Consider the following 24,368-nt stretch of genomic DNA (forward strand, 5'->3'; position numbering starts at 1 on the left):
CAGTCACTGTCAGTCACTGTCAGTCACTGTCAGTCAGTCAGTCAGTCAGTCACAGTCAGTCACAGTCACAGTCAGTCATAGTCAGTCACAGTCAGTCAGTCAGTCACAGTCAGTCATAGTCAGTCACAGTCAGTCATAGTCAGTCACAGTCAGTCATAGTCAGTCACAGTCAGTCAGTCAGTCACAGTCAGTCAGTCACTGTCAGTCAGTCACAGTCAGTCACAGTCACTCATAGTCAGTCACAGTCAGTCAGTCAGTCACTGTCAGTCAGTCACAGTCAGTCACAGTCAGTCATAGTCAGTCACAGTCAGTCATAGTCAGTCACAGTCAGTCACTGTCAGTCAGTCAGTCACAGTCAGTCAGTCAGTCACTGTCAGTCAGTCACAGTCAGTCATAGTCAGTCACAGTCAGTCATAGTCAGTCACAGTCAGTCATAGTCAGTCACAGTCAGTCATAGTCAGTCACAGTCAGTCACAGTCAGTCACAGTCAGTCACTGTCAGTCACTGTCAGTCACTGTCAGTCACTGTCAGTCACTGTCAGTCAGTCACAATCAGTCAGATGTACAAGTAATGCAGATAGTTAGTTGTAATCTAGTTTGAAACAATGTCTTTGTATCTCTCCAGAAGAGTCACGAGGGGACAGTGAAGAGTCTTCCTCAGGTCAACTCAGACAGTCACATGACAGACAGTGATATCTGGGTGCCTGACCACCTGACTCCGTCCTGGGTGTGTCTTCCTAACGACCAGCCTGTCCTCGCCATCATCCAGCCTGGAGAGTCTGCTCTGGACGTTCTGGAGACCATCTGCAAGGTAACTATAGCAACTCAACTAACCTATACCGGAGACCGTCTGCAAGGTAACTATAGCAACTCAACTAACCTACACCGGAGACCGTCTGCAAGGTAACTATAGCAACTCAACTAACCTACACCGGAGACCGTCTGCAAGGTAACTATAGCAACTCAACTAACCTACACCGGAGACCGTCTGCAAGGTAACTATAGCAACTCAACTAACCTACACCGGAGACCGTCTGCAAGGTAACTATAGCAACTCAACTAACCTACACCGGAGACCGTCTGCAAGGTAACTATAGCAACTCAACTAACCTACACCGGAGACCCATCTGCAAGGTAACTATAGCAACTCAACTAACCTACACCGGAGACCCATCTGCAAGGTAACTAGCAACTTAACTAACCTACACCGGAGACCCATCTGCAAGGTAACTAGCAACTTAACTAACCTACACCGGAGACTGTCTGCAAGGTAACTATAGCAACTCAACTAACCTACACCGGAGACCGTCTGCAAGGTAACTATAGCAACTCAACTAACCTACACCGGAGACCGTCTGCAAGGTAACTATCTCCATCTGCAGCTTTCTCACGGTCAACCAATAAGGACCCTGTTCAACCTCATCACACCAAATGGTCCCTCCATCTCGTCCTGTCCTTAGTTTCAGAATATCAGCGTTGTACAATACTTTCACGTGTTAGTTTATCCTCTAGATTCTGGACCAGAGCAGACCAGGACTGATGATGGCTCCTAAAGACTGAACCAAGCCCTTTACTGCCCAGTCATTACACACCCATCTTAGCCCCTAGGACAGACAGACAGAACAGGACTGATGACAGTTATTACACAGATGGGCGGGGCTCTAGCCAGCTGCCTATAGGGCCAGATGGGCGGGGCTCTAGCCAGCTGCCTATAGGGCCAGATGGGTTGGGCTCTAGCCAGATGGGCGGGGCTCTAGCCAGCTGCCTATAGGGCCAGATGGGCGGGGCTCTAGCCAGCTGCCTATAGGGCCAGATGGGCGGGGCTCTAGCCAGCTGCCTATAGGGCCAGATGGGCGGGCCTCTAGCCAGCTGCCTATAGGGCCAGATGGGCGGGCCTCTAGCCAGCTGCCTATAGGGCAGGATGGGCGGGGCTCTAGCCAGCTGCCTATAGGGCCAGATGGGCGGGCCTCTAGCCAGCTGCCTATAGGGCCAGATGGGTTGGGCTCTAGCCAGATGGGCGGGGCTCTAGCCAGCTGCCTATAGGGCCAGATGGGTTGGGCTCTAGCCAGATGGGCGGGGCTCTAGCCAGCTGCCTATAGGGCCAGATGGGTTGGGCTCTAGCCAGATGGGCGGGGCTCTAGCCAGCTTTATCGTACATTTTTTTTTTCAATTCTATTGGTCCATTAAGCCAGGCAAGATCAATCACGCACAGATAAAGTATTTGATCCCAGATCTGCTACTCAGCCTGTGCCAATCCTCTTTGTCTTCTTTACTGAACTCCACAGGCCCACCGGCTGGATCCTGCCAAACATTACCTCCGTCTCAAGTTCCTCATCGAAAACCAAGTCCAGTTCTACATTCCTAAACCGGAGGAGGACGTGTGGGACTTGGTACGTGTGGTTGTGTGTGTGTGTGTGTGTGTGACTTGGTACGTGTGGTTGTGTGTGTGTGACTTGGTACGTGTGGTTGTGTATGTGGTTGTGTGTATGTGGTTGTGTGTGTGTGTGTGTGTGTGACTTGGTACGTGTGGTTGTGTGTGTGTGACTTGGTATGTGTGGTTGTGTGTGTGTGACTTGGTACGTGTGGTTGTGTGTATGTGGTTGTGTGTGTGTGTGTGTGAGTGACTTGTGTGTGTGTGTGAGTGACTTGGTACGTTTCTGATTTCCTCACAGATTATCTCCTGTCACAGTTTTAGCACCCCGCTGAGATAGCAACACTCTGATACACACACACCACACACACACACACACACACAAGGTTTTCCGTGAGGAAAATGTGGATCCGGGCAAGTGACCAGCAGCATTTTAATTTATTGGACATTTGAGAAATGTACCAGACCCATATTTGTTTTATGTTTATTTAACGTTTTATTTAACGAGGCAAGTCCGTTCAGAACAAATTCTTATTTACCTACCTAGGCCAAACCCACCCCTAACCCAGACGACGCTGGGCCAATTGTGCGCCGCCCTATGGGACTCCCAATCACGGCCGGTTGTGATACAGCTTGGAATCGAACCAGGGTCTGTAGTGACGCCTCTAGCACTGAGATGCAGTGCCTTTAGACCGCTGTGATACAGCCTGGAATCGAAGCAGGGTCTGTAGTGACGCCTCTAGCACTGAGATGCAGTGCCTTTAGACCGCTGTGATACAGCCTGGAATCGAACCAGGGTCTGTAGTGACGCCTCTAGCACTGAGATGCAGTGCCTTTAGACCGCTGTGATCAACCAGGATGGGTTGATAATATGATCAGGATGGGTTGATAATATGATCAGGATGGGTTGATAATACGACCAGGATGGGTTGTTAATATGACCAGGATGGGTTGTTAATATGACCAGGATGGGTTGATAATATATGACCAGGATGGGTTGATAATACGACCAGGATGGGTTGTTAATATGACCAGGATGGGTTGATAATATGGGTGGATAATATGACCAGGATGGGTTGATAATATGACCAGGATGGGTTGATAACATGACCAGGATGGGTTGATAACATGACCAGGATGGGTTGATAATATGGGTTGATAATATGACCAGGATGGGTTGATAATACGACCAGGATGGGTTGATAACATGACCAGGATGGGTTGATAACATGACCAGGATGGGTTGATAATATGGGTTGATAATATGACCAGGATGGGTTGATAATATGACCAGGATGGGTTGATAATAGGACCAGGATGGGTTGATAATATGATCAGGATGGGTTGATAATACGACCAGGATGGGTTGTTAATATGACCAGGATGGGTTGTTAATATGACCAGGATGGGTTGATAATATATGACCAGGATGGGTTGATAATATGACCAGGATGGGTTGATAATAGGACCAGGATGGGTTGATAATATGGGTTCATAACACAACCAGGATGGGTTGATAATATGACCAGGATGGGTTGATAATATGACCAGGATGGGTTGTTAATATGACCAGGATGGGTTGTTAATATGACCAGGATGGGTTGATAATATGACTAGGATGGGTTGATACTATAACCAGGATGGGTTGATAATATGGGTTGATAATTTGACCAGGATGGGTTGATAATATGACCAGGATGGGTTGATAATAGGACCAGGATGGGTTGATAATATGGGTTCATAACACAACCAGGATGGGTTGATAATATGACCAGGATGGGTTGATAATATGACCAGGATGGGTTGATAATATGACCAGGATGGGTTGATACTATAACCAGGATGGGTTGATAATATGGGTTGATAATTTGACCAGGATGGGTTGATAATATGACCAGGATGGGTTGATAATATGACCAGGATGGGTTGATAATAGGACCAGGATGGGTTGATAATATGGGTTCATAACACAACCAGGATGGGTTGATAATATGACCAGGATGGGTTGATAATATGACCAGGATGGGTTGATAATAGGACCATGATGGGTTGATAATAGGACCAGGATGGGTTGATAATATGGGTTCATAACACAACCAGGATGGGTTGATAATATGACCAGGATGGGTTGATAATATGACCAGGATGGGTTGATAACATGACCAGGATGGGTTGATAATATGGGTTGATAATATGACCAGGATGGGTTGATAATACGACCAGGATGGGTTGATAATATGACCAGGATAGGTTGATAATATGACCAGGATGGGTTGATAATATGACCAGGATGGGTTGATAATATGACCAGGATGGGTTGATATGACCAGGATGGGTTGATACTATAACCAGGATGGGTTGATAATATGGGTTGATAATTTGACCAGGATGGGTTGATAATATGACCAGGATGGGTTGATAATATGACCAGGATGGGTTGATAATATGACCAGGATGGGTTGATAATATGACCAGGATGGGTTGTTAATATGACCAGGATGGGTTGATAATATGACCAGGATGTGTTGATACTATAACCAGGATGGGTTGATAATATGGGTTGATAATTTGACCAGGATGGGTTGATAATATGACCAGGATGGGTTGATAACATGACAAAGATGGGTTGATAATATGACCAGGATGGGTTGTTAATATGACCAGGATGGGTTGATAATATGGGTTGATAATATGACCAGGATGGGTTGATAATACGACCAGGATGGGTTGATAATACGACCAGGATGGGTTGATAACATGACCAGGATGGGTTGATAACATGACCAGGATGGGTTGATAATATGGGTTGATAATATGACCAGGATGGGTTGATAATACGACCAGGATGGGTTGATAATACGACCAGGATGGGTTGATAATACGACCAGGATGGGTTGATAATATGACCAGGATGGGTTGATAATATGACCAGGATGGGTTGATAATATGGGTTGATAATATGGGTTGTTAATATGACCAGGATGGGTTGATAATAGGACTAGGCTGTGCCTTTTGGCTTCTGGACAAATGAAGAAAGTTGATATGAAAACCAATAGAACAGGCGAGGAAGACTTTCTAAAAATAATTGCCTCCACGTTTTTTTATGGTGGGATTTTGAAGCAAAGTTAGAGGAGCCTCATGATATGAAGTAAATGTTAAGGTTTCAAACATTTCAGTTTATACGCTGCTCCAAAAAATAAAGGGAACCCTTAAACAACACAATGTAACTCCAAGTCAATCACACTTCTGTGAAATCAAACTGTCCACTTTGGAAGCAACACTGATTGACAATGAATTTCACATGCTGTTGTGCAAATGGTATAGACAACAGGTGGAAATTATAAGCAATTAGCGAGACACCCCCAATAAAGGAGTGGTTCTGCATGTGGGGACCACAGACCAATTCTCAGTTCCTATGCTTCCTGGCTGATGTTTTGGTCACTTTTGAATGCTGGCGGTGCTTTCACTCTAGTGGTAGCATGAGACGGAGTCTACAACCCACACAAGTGGCTCAGGTAGTGCAGCTCATCCAGGATGGCACATCGATGCGAGCTGTGGCAAGAAGGTTTGCTGTGTCTGTCAGCGTAGTGTCCAGAGCATGGAGGCGCTACCAGGAGACAGGCCAGTACATCAGGAGACGTGGAGGAGGCCGTAGGAGGGCAACAACCCAGCAGCAGGACCGCTACCTCCGCCTTTGTGCAAGGAGGAGCAGGAGGAACACTGCCAGAGCCCTGCAAAATGACCTCCAGCAGGCCACAAATGTGCATGTGTCTGCTCAAACGGTCAGAAACAGACTCCATGAGGGTGGTATGAGGGCCCGACCTCCACAGGTGGGGGTTGTGCTTACAGCCCAACACCGTGCAGGACGTTTTTCATTTGCCAGAGAACACCAAGATTGGCAAATTCACCACTGGCGCCCTGTGCTCTTCACAGATGAAAGCAGGTTCACACTGAGCACGTGACAGACGTGACAGAGTCTGGAGACGCCGCGGAGAACGTTCTGCTGCCTGCAACATCCTCCAGCATGACCGGTTTGGCGGTGGGTCAGTCATGGTGTGGGGTGGCATTTCTTTGGGGGGCCGCACAGGCCTCCATGTGCTCGCCAGAGGTAGCCTGACTGCCATTAGGTACCGAGATGAGATCCTTAGACCCCTTGTGAGACCATATGCTGGTGCGATTGGCACTGGGTTCCTCCTAATGCAAGACAATGCTAGACCTCATGTGGCTGGAGTGTGTCAGCAGTTCCTGCAAGAGGAAGGCATTGATGCTATGGACTGGACAGCCTGAATCCAATTGAGCACATCTGGGACATCATGTCTCGCTCCATCCACCAAGCTGGCGGATGCTTTAATTACTTGAGTGTGACTCCAAATCCAGACCTCCATTGGTTGATAAATTTGATTTCCATTGATAATTTTTGTGTGATTTTGTTTGTCAGCACATTCAACTATGTAAAGAAAAAAGTATTTAATAAGAATATTTCATTCATTCAGATCTAGGATGTGTTATTTTAGTGTTCCCTTTATTTTTTTGAGCAGTGTATTTTCCAAGTAGGCTAAATCCACCATTTTAATTGAAGGCGTGCTTCCCTTACCAGTTGATAAATACAAACAGTAGGTTTTTTTTAAATTCTGGTCATCAAAACGTTTATAACACGCGATTGAATTTAGAAATGGTTGCAAAACTTAATTATGTAAATGACCCTATACACTGATAAACGTACCTGGTCAAATTCCATCAATCAATCAAACCATTATTGTTTGGCTGGCACCACATTTAAAAAAATACTGGTTATCGGATACCCTGAAACACACACACACACACATATATATATATATATATATACACACACACACACACCTCTCCAAACTTCTCGGTTTATATATATATTCGCCCTACTTGTTGTTGCATTTGCGAGGTGCATGTAGATGTAGGCTACTAGATGATAGCGTGCAGAGAGAGAGGGGTAACTCCCCAGTGAGAGAGAGGGGTAACTCCCCAGTGAGAGAGAGAGAGAGAGGGGTAACTCTCCAGTGATAGAGAGAGAGGGGTAACTCCCCAGTGATAGAGAGAGAGAGAGAGGGGTAACTCCCCAGTGAGAGAGAGAGGGTAACTCCCCAGTGAGAGAGAGGGGTAACTCCCCAGTGATAGAGAGAGAGAGGGGTAACTCTCCAGTGATAGAGAGAGGGGGTAACTCCCCAGTGAGAGAGAGAGAGGGGTAACTCCCCAGTGATAGAGAGAGGGGTAACTCCCCAGTGATAGAGAGAGGGGTAACTCCCCAGTGATAGAGAGAGGGTAACTCCCCAGTGATAGAGAGAGAGGGGTAACTCCCCAGTGAGAGAGAGAGGGGTAACTCCCCAGTGATAGAGAGAGAGGGGTAACTCCCCAGTGAGAGAGAGGGGTAACTCCCCAGTGATAGAGAGAAAGAGAGAGGGGTAACTCCCCAGTGAGAGAGAGGGGTAACTCCCCAGTGATAGAGAGAGGGGTAACTCCCCAGTGAGAGAGAGGGGTAACTCCCCAGTGAGAGAGAGGGTAACTCCCCAGTGATAGAGAGAGAGGGGTAACTCTCCAGTGATAGAGAGTTAACTCCCCAGTGATAGAGAGGGGTAACTCCCCAGTGATAGAGAGAGAGGGGTAACTCCCCAGTGAGAGAGAGAGAGAGGGGTAACTCCCCAGTGAGAGAGAGGGGTAACTCCCCAGTGATAGAGAGAGAGAGAGGGGGGTAACAGTGATAGAGAGAGAGAGGGGGTAACTCCCCAGTGATAGAGAGAGGGGAGAGGGTAACTCCCCAGTGATAGAGAGAGAGAGAGGGTAACTCCCCAGTGATAGAGAGAGGGGTAACTCCCCAGTGATAGAGAGAGGGTATCTCTCCAGTGATAGAGAGAGGGGTAACTCCCCAGTGAGAGAGAGAGAGGGGTAACTCTCCAGTGAGAGAGAGAGGGGTAACTCCCCAGTGAGAGAGAGAGAGAGAGAGAGGGTAACTCCCCAGTGATAGAGAGAGAGAGAGGGGTAACTCCCCAGTGAGAGAGAGGGGTAACTCCCCAGTGATAGAGAGAGAGAGAGAGAGAGAGGGGTAACTCCCCAGTGATAGAGAGAGAGAGAGGGGTAACTCCCCAGTGATAGAGAGAGGGGTAACTCCCCAGTGATAGAGAGAGGGGGTAACTCCCCAGTGATAGAGAGAGAGGGTAACTCTCCAGTGATAGAGAGAGGGGTAACTCCCCAGTGATAGAGAGAGAGGGGTAACTCCCCAGTGATAGAGAGAGGGGGTAACTCCCCAGTGATAGAGAGAGAGGGGTAACTCCCCAGTGATAGAGAGAGAGGGGTAACTCCCCAGTGATAGAGAGAGAGGGGTAACTCCCCAGTGATAGAGAGAGAGGGGTAACTCCCCAGTGATAGAGAGAGGGGTAACTCCCCAGTGATAGAGAGGGGTAACTCCCCAGTGATAGAGAGAGAGGGGTAACTCCCCAGTGATAGAGAGAGGGGTAACTCCCCAGTGAGAGAGAGGGGGTAACTCCCCAGTGATAGAGAGAGGGGTAACTCCCCAGTGATAGAGAGAGGGGTAACTCCCCAGTGATAGAGAGAGGGGTAACTCCCCAGTGATAGAGAGAGAGAGAGGGGTAACTCTCCAGTGATAGAGAGAGGGGTAACTCCCCAGTGATAGAGAGAGAGGGGTAACTCCCCAGTGATAGAGAGAGGGGTAACTCCCCAGTGAGAGAGAGGGGTAACTCCCCAGTGAGAGAGAGGGGTAACTCCCCAGTGATAGAGAGAGAGGGGTAACTCCCCAGTGATAGAGAGAGGGGTAACTCCCCAGTGATAGAGAGAGGGGGTAACTCCCCAGTGATAGAGAGAGAGAGAGAGAGGGGGTAACTCCCCAGTGAGAGAGAGAGAGAGAGAGAGAGAGGGGTAACTCCCCAGTGATAGAGAGAGGGGTAACTCCCCAGTGATAGAGAGAGAGAGAGGGGGTAACTCTCCAGTGATAGAGAGAGAGGGGGGTAACTCCCCAGTGATAGAGAGAGAGGGTAACTCCCCAGTGATAGAGAGAGAGAGGGTAACTCCCCAGTGATAGAGAGAGAGGTAACTCCCCAGTGATAGAGAGAGAGGGGTAACTCCCCAGTGATAGAGAGAGAGGGGTAACTCCCCAGTGATAGAGAGAGAGAGAGGGGTAACTCCCCAGTGATAGAGAGAGAGAGGGGGTAACTCCCCAGTGATAGAGAGAGAGAGGGGGGTAACTCCCCAGTGATAGAGAGAGGGGTAACTCCCCAGTGATAGAGAGAGGGGTAACTCCCCAGTGATAGAGAGAGAGAGAGGGGTAACTCCCCAGTGATAGAGAGAGAGGAGAGGGGTAACTCCCCAGTGATAGAGAGAGAGGGGTAACTCCCCAGTGATAGAGAGAGGGGTAACTCCCCAGTGATAGAGAGAGGGGTAACTCCCCAGTGATAGAGGAGGGGTAACTCCCCAGTGATAGAGAGAGAGTGATAGGGAGGGGTAACTCCCCAGTGATAGAGAGAGAGGGGTAACTCCCCAGTGATAGAGAGAGAGGGGTAACTCCCCAGTGATAGAGAGGGGGTAACTCCCCAGTGATAGAGAGGGGTAACTCCCAGTGAGAGAGAGGGGTAACTCCCCAGTGATAGAGAGAGGGGTAACTCCCCAGTGATAGAGAGAGGGGTAACTCCCCAGTGATAGAGAGAGGGGGTAACTCCCCAGTGATAGAGAGAGGGGTAACTCCCCAGTGATAGAGAGAGGGGTAACTCCCCAGTGATAGAGAGAGAGGGGTAACTCTCCAGTGATAGAGAGAAAGGTAACTCCCCAGTGATAGAGAGAGGGGTAACTCCCCAGTGATAGAGAGAGGGGTAACTCCCCAGTGATAGAGAGAGGGGTAACTCCCCAGTGATAGAGAGAGGGGTAACTCCCCAGTGATAGAGAGAGGTAACTCCCCAGTGATAGAGAGAGAGGGGTAACTCCCCAGTGAGAGAGAGGGGTAACTCCCCAGTGATAGAGAGGTAACTCTCCAGTGATAGAGAGAGGGGTAACTCTCCAGTGATAGAGAGAGGGTAACTCCCCAGTGATAGAGAGAGGGTAACTCCCCAGTGATAGAGAGAACTCCCCAGTGATAGGGAGAGAGGGTACTCCCCAGTGATAGAGAGAGGGGTAACTCCCCAGTGAGAGAGAGGGGTAACTCCCCAGTGAGAGAGAGGGTAACTCCCCAGTGAGAGAGAGGGGTAACTCCCCAGTGATAGAGAGGGGTAACTCCCCAGTGATAGAGAGAGAGAGAGGGGTAACTCCCCAGTGATAGAGAGAGGGGTAACTCCCCAGTGATAGAGAGAGGGTAACTCCCCAGTGATAGAGAGAGGGGTAACTCCCCAGTGAGAGAGGGTAACTCCCCAGTGATAGAGAGAGGGGTAACTCCCCAGTGATAGAGAGAGAGGGGGTAACTCCCCAGTGATAGAGAGGGGTAACTCCCCAGTGAGAGAGAGAGGGGGTAACTCCCCAGTGATAGAGAGAGAGGGGGGTAACTCCCCAGTGATAGAGAGAGGGGTAACTCCCCAGTGATAGAGAGAGGGGTAACTCTCCAGTGAGAGAGAGGGGTAACTCCCCAGTGATAGAGAGAGAGGGGTAACTCCCCAGTGATAGAGAGAGGGGTAACTCCCCAGTGATAGAGAGAGGGGAGAACTCCCCAGTGATAGAGAGAGGGGTGAAGAGAGAGGGGGTAACTCCCCAGTGATAGAGAGAGGGGTAACTCCCCAGTGATAGAGAGAGAGGGGGGTAACTCCCCAGTGATAGAGAGAGGGGTAACTCTCCAGTGATAGAGAGAGAGGGGTAACTCCCCAGTGATAGAGAGAGAGGGGTAACTCCCCAGTGAGAGAGAGAGAGGGGTAACTCCCCAGTGAGAGAGAGGGGTAACTCCCCAGTGATAGAGAGAGAGGGGTAACTCCCCAGTGATAGAGAGAGAGGGGTAACTCCCCAGTGATAGAGAGAGGGGTAACTCTCCAGTGATAGAGAGAGGGGTAACTCCCCAGTGATAGAGAGAGAGGGGTAACTCCCCAGTGATAGAGGGGTAACTCTCCAGTGATAGAGAGAGAGGGGTAACTCTCCAGTGATAGAGAGAGAGGGGTAACTCCCCAGTGATAGAGAGAGAGGGGTAACTCCCCAGTGATAGAGAGAGGGGGGTAACTCCCCAGTGAGAGAGAGGGGGTAACTCCCCAGTGAGAGAGAGGGGTAACTCCCCAGTGAGAGAGAGGGGTAACTCCCCAGTGATAGAGAGAGGGGTAACTCCCCAGTGATAGAGAACTCTCCAGTGAGAGAGGGTAACTCCCCAGTGATAGAGAGAGTGGGGTAACTCCCCAGTGATAGAGAGAGGGGTAACTCCCCAGTGATAGAGAGAGAGGGGTAACTCTCCAGTGATAGAGAGAAAGGTAACTCCCCAGTGATAGAGAGAGGGGTAACTCCCCAGTGATAGAGAGAGGGGTAACTCCCCAGTGATAGAGAGAGGGGTAACTCTCCAGTGATAGAGAGAGGGGTAACTCTCCAGTGAGAGAGAGAGAGAGAGAGAGAGGGGTAACTCCCCAGTGAGAGAGAGAGAGAGAGAGAGGGGTAACTCCCCAGTGATAGAGAGAGGGGTAACTCCCCAGTGATAGAGAGAGGGGGTAACTCCCCAGTGATAGAGAGAGGGGTAACTCCCCAGTGATAGAGAGGGGTAACTCCCCAGTGATAGAGAGAGGGGTAACTCCCCAGTGAGAGAGAGGGTAACTCCCCAGTGATAGAGAGGGGGGGGGGTAACTCCCCAGTGATAGAGAGAGGGTAACTCCCAGTGATAGAGAGAGAGGGGGTAACTCCCCAGTGATAGAGAGAGGGGTAACTCCCCAGTGATAGAGAGAGGGGTAACTCCCCAGTGATAGAGAGAGAGTAACTCCCCAGTGATAGAGAGAGAGGGGTAACTCCCCAGTGATAGAGAGAGAGGGGGTAACTCCCCAGTGATAGAGAGAGGGGTAACTCCCCAGTGATAGAGAGAGAGGGGTAACTCCCCAGTGAGAGAGAGAGAGGGGTAACTCCCCAGTGTGAGAGAGAGAGGGGTAACTCCCCAGTGTGAGAGAGAGAGGGGTAACTCCCCAGTGATAGAGAGAGAGAGGGGTAACTCCCCAGTGATAGAGAGAGGGGTAACTCCCCAGTGATAGAGAGAGAGGGGTAACTCCCCAGTGATAGAGAGAGAGGGGTAACTCCCCAGTGATAGAGAGAGAGGGGTAACTCCCCAGTGATAGAGAGAGAACTCCCCAGTGATAGAGAGAGAGGGGTAACTCCCCAGTGATAGAGAGAGAGGGGTAACTCCCCAGTGATAGAGAGAGGGGTAACTCCCCAGTGATAGAGAGAGGGGTAACTCCCCAGTGATAGAGAGAGAGGGGTAACTCTCCAGTGATAGAGAGAGAGGTAACTCCCCAGTGATAGAGAGAGGGGTAACTCCCCAGTGATAGAGAGAGGGGTAACTCCCCAGTGATAGAGAGAGAGGGTAACTCCCCAGTGATAGAGAGAAAGGTAACTCCCCAGTGATAGAGAGAGGGGTAACTCCCCAGTGATAGAGAGAGGGGTAACTCCCCAGTGATAGAGAGAGGGGTAACTCTCCAGTGATAGAGAGAGGGGTAACTCCCCAGTGAGAGAGAGAGGAGGTAACTCCCCAGTGATAGAGAGAGGGTAACTCCCCAGTGATAGAGAGAGTGAGAGGGAGGGGTAACTCCCCAGTGATAGAGAGAGGGGTAACTCCCCAGTGATAGAGAGAGGGGGGGGTAACTCCCCAGTGATAGAGAGAGGGGGTAACTCCCCAGTGATAGAGAGAGAGTGGTAACTCCCCAGTGATAGAGAGAGAGAGAGGGGTAACTCCCCAGTGATAGAGAGAGAGAGGGGTAACTCCCCAGTGATAGAGAGAGGGGTAACTCCCCAGTGATAGAGAGAGAGGGGTAACTCCCCAGTGATAGAGAGAGGGGTAACTCCCCAGTGATAGAGAGAGGGGTAACTCCCAGTGATAGAGAGGGGTAACTCCCCAGTGATAGAGAGAGGGGTAACTCCCCAGTGATAGAGAGAGGGGTAACTCCCCAGTGAGAGAGAGGGGTAACTCCCCAGTGATAGAGAGGGGTAACTCCCCAGTGATAGAGAGAGAGAGAGGGGTAACTCCCCAGTGATAGAGAGAGGGGTAACTCCCCAGTGATAGAGAGAACTCCCCAGTGATAGAGAGGGGTAACTCCCCAGTGATAGAGAGAGGGGTAACTCCCCAGTGATAGAGAGAGGGGTAACTCCCCAGTGATAGAGAGAGGGGTAACTCCCCAGTGATAGAGAGAGAGAGGGGTAACTCCCCAGTGATAGAGAGAGAGGGGTAACTCCCCAGTGATAGAGAGGGGTAACTCTCCAGTGAGAGAGAGAGTAACTCCCAGTGATAGAGAGAGGGGTAACTCCCCAGTGATAGAGAGAGGGGTAACTCCCCAGTGATAGAGAGGGGTAACTCCCCAGTGATAGAGAGAGGGGTAACTCCCCAGTGATAGAGAGGGGTAACTCCCCAGTGATAGAGAGAGGGGTAACTCCCCAGTGATAGAGAGAGAGGGGTAACTCCCCAGTGATAGAGAGGGGTAACTCCCCAGTGATAGAGAGAGAGGGGTAACTCTCCAGTGATAGAGAGAGAGGGGTAACTCTCCAGTGATAGAGAGGGGTAACTCCCCAGTGATAGAGAGAGAGGGGTAACTCCCCAGTGAGAGAGAGAGAGGGTAACTCCCCAGTGATAGAGAGAGGGGTAACTCCCCAGTGATAGAGAGAGGTAACTCCCCAGTGATAGAGAGGGGGGTAACTCCCCAGTGATAGAGAGAGGGGTAACTCCCCAGTGATAGAGAGAGAGGGGGTAACTCCCCAGTGATAGAGAGAGGTAACTCCCCAGTGATAGAGGAGGGGTAACTCCCCAGTGATAGAGAGAGGGGTAACTCCCCAGTGAGAGAGAGGGGTAACTCCCCAGTGATAGAGAGAGGGGTAACTCCCCAGTGATAGAGAGAGGGGTAACTCCCCAGTGATAGAGAGAGGGGTAACTCTCCAGTGATAGAGAGAGGGGTAACTCCCCAGTGATAGAGAGGGGTAACTCCCCAGTGATAGAGAGAGGGGTAACTCCCCAGTGATAGAGAGGGGTAACTCTCCAGTGATAGAGAGGGGGTAACTCCCCAGTGATAGAGAGGGTAACTCCCCAGTGATAGAGAGAGGGGTAACTCCCCAGTGATAGAGAGAGGGGAGGTAACTCCCCAGTGATAGAGAGGGGGTAACTCCCCAGTGATAGAGAGAGGGGTAACTCCCCAGTGATAGAGAGAGGGGTAACTCCCCAGTGATAGAGAGGGGTAACTCCCCAGTGAGAGAGAGGGGTAACTCCCCAGTGATAGAGAGAGGGGTAACTCCCCAGTGATAGAGAGGGGTAACTCCCCAGTGATAGAGAGGGGTAACTCCCCAGTGAGAGAGAGAGAGAGAGAGAGGGGTAACTCCCCAGTGATAGAGAGAGGGGTAACTCCCCAGTGATAGAGAGGGGTAACTCCCCAGTGATAGAGAGAGAGAGAGAGAGGGGTAACTCCCCAGTGATAGAGAGGGGTAACTCCCCAGTGATAGAGAGAGGGGTAACTCCCCAGTGATAGAGAGAGGGGTAACTCCCCAGTGATAGAGAGGGGTAACTCCCCAGTGATAGAGAGGGGTAACTCCCCAGTGATAGAGAGAGAGAGAGGGGTAACTCCCCAGTGATAGAGAGAGGGGTAACTCCCCAGTGATAGAGAGGGGTAACTCCCCAGTGATAGAGAGGGGTAACTCCCCAGTGATAGAGAGAGAGAGGTAACTCCCCAGTGATAGAGAGAGGGGTAACAGTGATAGAGAGGGGTAACTCCCCAGTGATAGAGAGGGGTAACTCCCCAGTGATAGAGAGGGGTAACTCCCCAGTGATAGAGAGAGGGGTAACTCCCCAGTGATAGAGAGGGGTAACTCCCCAGTGAGAGAGAGGGGTAACTCCCCAGTGATAGAGAGGGGTAACTCCCCAGTGATAGAGAGAGGGGTAACTCCCCAGTGATAGAGAGGGTAACTCCCCAGTGATAGAGAGAGGGTAACTCCCCAGTGATAGAGAGGGGTAACTCCCCAGTGATAGAGAGGGGTAACTCCCCAGTGATAGAGAGAGAGGGGTAACTCCCCAGTGATAGAGAGTTGGGTAACTCCCCAGTGATAGAGAGGGGTAACTCCCCAGTGATAGAGAGGGGTAACTCCCCAGTGATAGAGAGGGGTAACTCCCCAGTGATAGAGAGAGGGGTAACTCCCCAGTGATAGAGAGAGGGGTAACTCTCCAGTGATAGAGAGAGAGGGGTAACTCCCCAGTGATAGAGAGGGGTAACTCCCCAGTGATAGAGAGGGGTAACTCTCCAGTGATAGAGAGAGAGGGGTAACTCTCCAGTGATAGAGAGGGGTAACTCCCCAGTGATAGAGAGGGGTAACTCCCCAGTGATAGAGAGAGGGGTAACTCCCCAGTGATAGAGAGGGGTAACTCCCCAGTGATAGAGAGAGGGGTAACTCCCCAGTGATAGAGAGAGAGGGGTAACTCCCCAGTGATAGAGAGGGTAACTCCCCAGTGATAGAGAGGGTAACTCCCCAGTGAGAGAGAGAGGGGTAACTCCCCAGTGATAGAGAGAGGGGTAACTCCCCAGTGATAGAGAGGGGTAACTCCCCAGTGATAGAGAGGGGTAACTCCCCAGTGATAGAGAGAGAGAGAGGGGTAACTCTCCAGTGATAGAGAGGGGTAACTCCCCAGTGATAGAGAGAGGGGGTAACTCCCCAGTGAGAGAGAGGGGGGTAACTCCCCAGTGATAGAGAGAGGGGGTAACTCCCCAGTGATAGAGAGGGGGTAACTCCCCAGTGATAGAGAGGGGTAACTCCCCAGTGATAGAGAGAGAGGGGTAACTCCCCAGTGATAGAGAGAGAGGGGTAACTCCCCAGTGATAGAGAGAGGGGTAACTCCCCAGTGATAGAGAGAGGGGTAACTCCCCAGTGAGAGAGAGAGAGGGGTAACTCCCCAGTGATAGAGAGAGGGGTAACTCCCCAGTGATAGAGAGAGGGTAACTCCCCAGTGATAGAGAGAGGGTGGAGAGGTAACTCCCCAGTGATAGAGAGGGGTAACTCCCCAGTGATAGAGAGGGGTAACTCCCCAGTGAGAGAGAGGGGTAACTCCCCAGTGATAGAGAGAGGGGTAACTCCCCAGTGATAGAGAGAGAGGGGTAACTCCCCAGTGATAGAGAGGGTAACTCCCCAGTGAGAGAGAGGGGTAACTCCCCAGTGATAGAGAGAGGGGTAACTCCCCAGTGATAGAGAGAGGGGTAACTCTCCAGTGAGAGAGAGAGAGAGAGAGGGGTAACTCCCCAGTGAGAGAGAGAGAGAGAGAGGGGTAACTCCCCAGTGATAGAGAGAGGGGTAACTCCCCAGTGATAGAGAGAGGGTAACTCCCCAGTGATAGAGAGAGAGGGTAACTCCCCAGTGATAGAGAGAGGGGTAACTCCCCAGTGATAGAGAGAGGGTAACTCCCCAGTGATAGAGAGGGGGGGTAACTCCCCAGTGATAGAGAGAGGGGTAACTCCCCAGTGAGAGAGAGGGGTAACTCCCCAGTGAGAGAGAGGGGTAACTCCCCAGTGATAGAGAGAGGGGTAACTCCCCAGTGATAGAGAGGGGTAACTCCCCAGTGATAGAGAGGGGTAACTCCCCAGTGAGAGAGAGAGGGGTAACTCCCCAGTGATAGAGAGAGTGAGGAGGGGTAACTCCCCAGTGAGAGAGAGAGGGGTAACTCCCCAGTGATAGAGAGGGGGGGTAACTCCCCAGTGATAGAGAGAGGGTAACTCCCCAGTGATAGAGAGAGGGTAACTCCCCAGTGATAGAGAGGGGGTAACTCCCCAGTGATAGAGAGGGGGGGTAACTCCCCAGTGATAGAGAGAGGGGGTAACTCCCCAGTGATAGAGAGGGGTAACTCCCCAGTGATAGAGAGAGGGGTAACTCCCCAGTGATAGAGAGAGGGTAACTCCCCAGTGATAGAGAGGGGTAACTCCCCAGTGATAGAGAGGGGGGTAACTCCCCAGTGATAGAGAGAGTGATAGAGAGGTAACTCCCCAGTGATAGAGAGAGAGGGGTAACTCTCCAGTGATAGAGAGAGAGGGGTAACTCCCCAGTGATAGAGAGGGGTAACTCTCCAGTGATAGAGAGAGGGGTAACTCCCCAGTGATAGAGAGAGGGGTAACTCCCCAGTGATAGAGAGGGGTAACTCCCCAGTGATAGAGAGAGAGGGTAACTCCCCAGTGATAGAGAGAGGGGTAACTCCCCAGTGATAGAGAGAGGGGTAACTCTCCAGTGAGAGAGAGGGGTAACTCCCCAGTGATAGAGAGGGGTAACTCCCCAGTGAGAGAGAGGGGTAACTCCCCAGTGAGAGAGAGGGGTAACTCCCCAGTGATAGAGAGAGGGGTAACTCTCCAGTGAGAGAGAGAGGAGAGAGAGGGGTAACTCCCCAGTGATAGAGAGAGGGGTAACTCCCCAGTGATAGAGAGGGGTAACTCCCCAGTGAGAGAGAGGGGTAACTCCCCAGTGATAGAGAGGGGTAACTCCCCAGTGAGAGAGGGGTAACTCCCCAGTGAGAGAGAGGGGTAACTCCCCAGTGAGAGAGAGGGGTAACTCCCCAGTGATAGAGAGGGGTAACTCCCCAGTGATAGAGAGGGGTAACTCCCCAGTGAGAGAGAGAGGGGTAACTCCCCAGTGATAGAGAGGGGTAACTCCCCAGTGAGAGAGAGGGGTAACTCCCCAGTGATAGAGAGAGGGGTAACTCCCCAGTGAGAGAGGGGTAACTCCCCAGTGAGAGAGAGGGGTAACTCCCCAGTGAGAGAGAGGGGTAACTCCCCAGTGAGAGAGGGGTAACTCCCCAGTGAGAGAGTGATAGAGAGAGGGGTAACTCCCCAGTGAGAGAGAGGGGTAACTCCCCAGTGAGAGAGAGGGGTAACTCCCCAGTGAGAGAGGGTAACTCCCCAGTGATGAGAGAGGGTAACTCCCCAGTGATAGAGAGGGTAACTCCCCAGTGAGAGAGAGGGGTAACTCCCCAGTGATAGAGAGGGGGTAACTCCCCAGTGATAGAGAGGGGGTAACTCCCCAGTGAGAGAGAGGGGTAACTCCCCAGTGATAGTGAGGGGTAACTCCCCAGTGATAGAGGGGGTAACTCCCCAGTGATAGAGAGGGGTAACTCCCCAGTGAGAGAGGGGGTAACTCCCCAGTGATAGAGAGGGGTAACTCCCCAGTGAGAGAGGGGTAACTCCCCAGTGATAGAGAGGGGTAACTCCCCAGTGAGAGAGAGGGTAACTCCCCAGTGATGAGAGAGGGGTAACTCCCCAGTGATAGAGAGAGGGGTAGGTAACTCCCCAGTGATAGAGAGGGGGGTAACTCCCCAGTGATAGAGAGGGGTAACTCCCCAGTGATAGAGAGGGGTAACTCCCCAGTGAGAGAGAGGGGGTAACTCCCCAGTGAGAGAGGGGTAACTCCCCAGTGATAGAGAGGGGTAACTCCCCAGTGATAGAGAGAGGGGTAACTCCCCAGTGATAGAGAGGGGTAACTCCCCAGTGATAGAGAGGGGTAACTCCCCAGTGAGAGAGAGGGGTAACTCCCCAGTGATAGAGAGAGGGGTAACTCCCCAGTGAGAGAGAGGGTAACTCCCAGTGAGAGAGGGTAACTCCCCAGTGAGAGAGGGGGTAACTCCCCAGTGAGAGAGAGGGTAACTCCCCAGTGAGAGAGAGGGGTGATAGAGAGGGGTAACTCCCCAGTGATAGAGAGGGGTAACTCCCCAGTGAGAGAGAGGGGTAACTCCCCAGTGATAGAGAGGGGTAACTCCCCAGTGAGAGAGAGGGGTAACTCCCCAGTGAGAGAGAGGGGTAACTCCCCAGTGATAGAGAGGGGTAACTCCCCAGTGATAGAGAGGGGTAACTCCCCAGTGATAGAGAGGGGTAACTCCCCAGTGAGAGAGAGGGGTAACTCCCCAGTGATAGAGAGACTCAGTAACTCCCCAGTGAGAGAGAGTGATAGAGAGAGGGGTAACTCCCCAGTGAGAGAGAGGGGTAACTCCCCAGTGATAGAGAGGGGTAACTCCCCAGTGAGAGAGAGAGGGGTAACTCCCCAGTGATAGAGAGGGGTAACTCCCCAGTGAGAGAGAGGGGTAACTCCCCAGTGATAGAGAGAGGGGTAACTCCCCAGTGAGAGAGAGGGGTAACTCCCCAGTGATAGAGAGAGGGGGGTAACTCCCCAGTGATAGAGAGAGAGGGGTAACTCCCCAGTGAGAGAGAGGGGTAACTCTCCAGTGATAGAGAGGGGTAACTCCCCAGTGAGAGAGGGGTAACTCCCCAGTGAGAGAGAGGGGTAACTCCCCAGTGAGAGAGAGGGGTAACTCCCCAGTGATAGAGAGGGGTAACTCCCCAGTGAGAGAGAGAGAGAGAGAGAGGGGTAACTCCCCAGTGATAGAGAGAGGGGTAACTCCCCAGTGATAGAGAGGGGTAACTCCCCAGTGAGAGAGAGGGGTAACTCCCCAGTGAGAGAGAGTAACTCCCCAGTGATAGAGAGGGGTAACTCCCCAGTGATAGAGAGGGTAACTCCCCAGTGATAGAGTGAGAGAGAAGAGTAACTCCCAGTGATAATAAAGGGGTAAGTGATAGAGAGAGGGTAACTCCCCAGTGATAGAGAGAGGGTAACTCCCCAGTGATAGAGAGGGGTAACTCCCCAGTGATAGAGAGGGGTAACTCCCCAGTGAGAGAGAGGGGTAACTCCCCAGTGATAGAGAGGGGTAACTCCCCAGTGAGAGAGAGGGGTAACTCTCCAGTGATAGAGAGGGGTAACTCCCAGTGAGAGAGAGGGGTAACAGTGAGAGGGGTAACTCCCCAGTGATAGAGAGGGGTAACTCCCCAGTGATAGAGAGGGGGTAACTCCCCAGTGATAGAGAGGGGTAACTCCCCAGTGAGAGAGAGGTAACTCCCAGTGAATAGAGAGGTAACAGTGATAGAGAGAGGGATAACTCCCCAGTGATAGAGTAACTCCCCAGTGATAGAGAGGGGTAACTCCCCAGTGATAGAGAGGGGTAACTCCCCCTTGAGAGAGTGATAGAGAGGTAACTCCCCAGTGATAGAGAGGGGTAACTCCCCAGTGATAGAGAGGGGTAACTCCCCAGTGAGAGAGAGGGTGATAGAGAGGGTAACTCCCCAGTGATAGGGGGTAACTCCCCAGTGAGAGAGAACTCTCCAGTGAGAGAGAGGGTAATCTCTCCAGTGACCCTTAATAACTTTAACAGTGATAGAGAGGGGATAGAGAGGGTAACTCCCCAGTGAGAGAGAGGGGTAACTCCCCAGTGATAGAGAGAGTGAGAGAGAGTAACTCCCCAGTGAGAGAGAGGGGTAACTCCCCAGTGATAGAGAGGGGTAACTCCCCAGTGATAGAGAGGGGTAACTCCCCAGTGAGAGAGAGAGGGGTAACTCCCCAGTGATAGAGAGGGGTAACTCCCCAGTGAGAGAGAGGGGTAACTCCCCAGTGACACCCCCAGAGACTCAGTAACTCTCCAGTGATAAAGACATTTAACAGTGATAGAGAGAGGGGTAACTCTCCAGTGATAGAGAGGGGTAACTCCCCAGTGATAGAGAGGGTAACTCCCCAGTGATAGAGAGAGAGGGGTAACTCCCCAGTGATAGAGAGAGAGGGGTAACTCCCCAGTGATAGAGAGAGGGGTAACTCCCCAGTGATAGAGAGAGAGAGGGGTAACTCCCCAGTGATAGAGAGGGGTAACTCCCCAGTGATAGAGAGGGGTAACTCCCCAGTGATAGAGAGACTCAGGGTATCTCTCCATACCCTTAGTGAAAGACATTTAACAGTGATAGAGAGGGTAACTCTCCAGTGAGAGAGGGGGTAACTCCCCAGTGATAGAGAGGGGTAACTCCCCAGTGATAGAGAGGGGTAACTCCCCAGTGATAGAGAGAGGGGGTAACTCCCCAGTGATAGAGAGGGGTAACTCCCCAGTGAGAGAGAGGTAACTCCCCAGTGAGAGAGGGGTAACTCCCCAGTGAGAGAGAACTCCCCAGTGAGAGAGGGGGTAACTCCCCAGTGAGAGAGAGAGGGGTAACTCCCCAGTGAGAGAGGGGTAACTCCCCAGTGATAGAGAGAGGGGGTAACTCCCCAGTGAGAGAGAGGGGGTAACTCCCCAGTGATAGAGAGAGGGGTAACTCTCCAGTGAGAGAGAGGGGTAACTCCCCAGTGAGAGAGAGAGAGAGAGAGAGAGGGGTAACTCCCCAGTGATAGAGAGAGGGGTAACTCCCCAGTGATAGAGAGAGAGGGGTAACTCACCAGTGAGAGAGAGGGTAACTCCCCAGTGAGAGAGAGAACTCCCCAGTGATAGAGAGGGGTAACTCCCCAGTGAGAGAGAGGGGTAACTCCCCAGTGAGAGAGAGAACTCCCCAGTGAGAGGGGTAACTCCCCAGTGAGAGAGAGGGGGTAACTCCCCAGTGATGGAGAGCCCCCAGACTCCCAGTTTCTCTCCAGAAAGACATTTAACAGTGATAGAGAGGGGTAACTCCCCAGTGAGAGAGAGGGGTAACAGTGATAGAGAGAGAGGGGTAACTCCCCAGTGAGAGCCCCCAGACTGATAACCCTTAATAAAGACATTTAACAGTGAGAGAGGGGTAACTCCCCAGTGAGAGAGAGGGTAACAGTGATAGAGAGAGGGGTAACTCCCCAGTGAGAGAGAGAGGGGTAACTCCCCAGTGAGAGAGAGGGGTAACTCCCCAGTGATAGAGAGGGGTAACTCCCCAGTGAGAGAGAGGGGTAACTCCCCAGTGATAGAGAGGGGTAACTCTCTGGACGCCCCCACAGACTCAGTATCTCTCCATACCCTTAATAAAGACATTTAACAGTGATAGAGAGAGGGGTAACTCCCCAGTGATAGAGAGAGGGGTAACTCCCCAGTGAGAGAACAGTGATAGAGGGGGTAACTCCCCAGTGATAGAGAGGGGTAACTCCCCAGTGAGAGAGAGGGGTAACTCCCCAGTGATAGAGAGGGGTAACTCTCTGGACGCCCCCACAGACTCAGTTTCTCTCCATACCCTTAATAAAGACATTTAACATGCATCCTTATTAAGTGTATGCAAATGATTGAGATACACAAATGAATTCCGTTCTGTCTCTGACAGTATGGGAGCTATGGACACACTCATTTACAAATGCATAAATTAGACTCCCTCCTCGTATTCCCTCCTGCTTCTATGTGTAATAAAACATTAATTTTTCTCCATCTCTCTCCTTCTCCATCTCTCTCCTTCTCTTGACGTGTCTCTCCTTCTCCATCTCTCTCCTTCTCCATCTCTCTCCTTCTCCATCTCTCTCCTTCTCCATCTCTCTCCTTCTCCATCTCTCTCCTTCTCCATCTCTCTCCTTCTCCTTCTCTCTCATTCTCTTGCCTTCTTCATCCTCTCTTTCTTTCCTTCATCTCTCTCTCGTTCTCTTCTCTCCACAGGTTTATAAAGAGATAGAGCTGGGCTCCAAAATAACCAAAGTCATCCAGTTCGACAGGGATGAGTCCTGTATGATTGGCTACGGTAAGGATGAGTCCTGTATGATTGGTTACGGTAAGGATGAGACCTGTATGATTGGCGACGGTAAGGATGAGTCCTGTATGATTGGTTACGGTAAGGATGAGACCTGTATGATTGGTTACGGTAAGGATGAGTCCTGTATGATTGGTTACGGTAAGGATGAGTCCTGTATGATTGGTTACGGTAAGGATGAGTCCTGTATGATTGGTTACGGTAAGGATGAGTCCTGTATGATTGGTTACGGTAAGGATGAGACCTGTAAGATTGGTTATGGTAAGGATGAGTCCTGTATGATTGGCGACGGTAAGGATGATGATTGTTACTGTATGATCCTGTATGATTGGTTACGGTAAGGATGAGCCTTGTAAGATTGGTTACGGTAAGGATGAGTCCTGTATGATTGGTTACGGTAAGGATGAGTCCTGTATGATCCTGTATGATTGGTTATGGTAAGGATGAGTCCCGTATGAATGGTTACGGTAAGGATGAGTCCTGTATGATTGGTTACGGCATGGATGATGATCCTGTATGATTGGTTATGGTAAGGATGAGTCCTGTATGATTGGTTACGGTAAGGATGAGTCCTGTATGATTGGTTACGGTAAGGATGAGTCCTGTATGATTGGTTACGGCAAGGATGAGTCCTGTATGATTGGTTACGGTAAGGATGAGTCCAGTATGATTGGTTACGGTAAGGATGAGTCCTGTATGATTGGTTACGGTAAGGATGAGTCCTGTATGATCCTGTATGATTGGTTATGGTAAGGATGAGTCCTGTATGATTGGTTACGGTAAGGATGAGACCTGTATGATTGGTTACGGTAAGGATGAGTCCTGTATGATTGGCGACGGTAAGGATGAGTCCTGTATGATTGGTTACGGTAAGGATGAGTCCTGTATGATTGGTTACGGTAAGGATGAGTCCTGTATGATTGGTTACGGTAAGGATGAGTCCTGTATGATTGGTTACGGTAAGGATGAGTCCTGTATGATCCTGTATGATTGGTTACGGTAAGGATGAGTCCCGTATGATTGGTTACGGTAAGGATGAGTCCTGTATGATTGGTTACGGCAAGGATGAGTCCTGTATGATCCTGTATGATTGGTTATGGTAAGGATGAGTCCTGTATGATTGGTTACGGTAAGGATGAGTCCTGTATGATTGGCTACGGTAAGGATGAGTCCTGTATGATTGGTTACGGCAAGGATGAGTCCTCTATGATTGGCTACGGTAAGGATGAGTCCTGTATGATTGGTTACGTTAAGGATGAGTCCCGTATGATTGGCTACGGTAAGGATGAGTCCTGTATGATCCTGTATGATTGGTTATGGTAAGGATGAGTCCTGTATGATTGGTTATGGTAAGGATGAGTC

General features: G+C 50.9%; 1 pseudogene; it reads left to right on the forward strand.

The window, feature by feature from the left end:
* Nucleotides 1-24,368, forward strand: part of LOC135553227 (rho guanine nucleotide exchange factor TIAM1-like) — a 233,585-nt pseudogene that overhangs the window by 141,985 nt on the left and 67,232 nt on the right.

The sequence above is a fragment of the Oncorhynchus masou genome, chromosome 13 (assembly GCF_036934945.1).
Source record: "Oncorhynchus masou masou isolate Uvic2021 chromosome 13, UVic_Omas_1.1, whole genome shotgun sequence".
Classification (NCBI taxonomy): domain Eukaryota; kingdom Metazoa; phylum Chordata; class Actinopteri; order Salmoniformes; family Salmonidae; genus Oncorhynchus; species Oncorhynchus masou.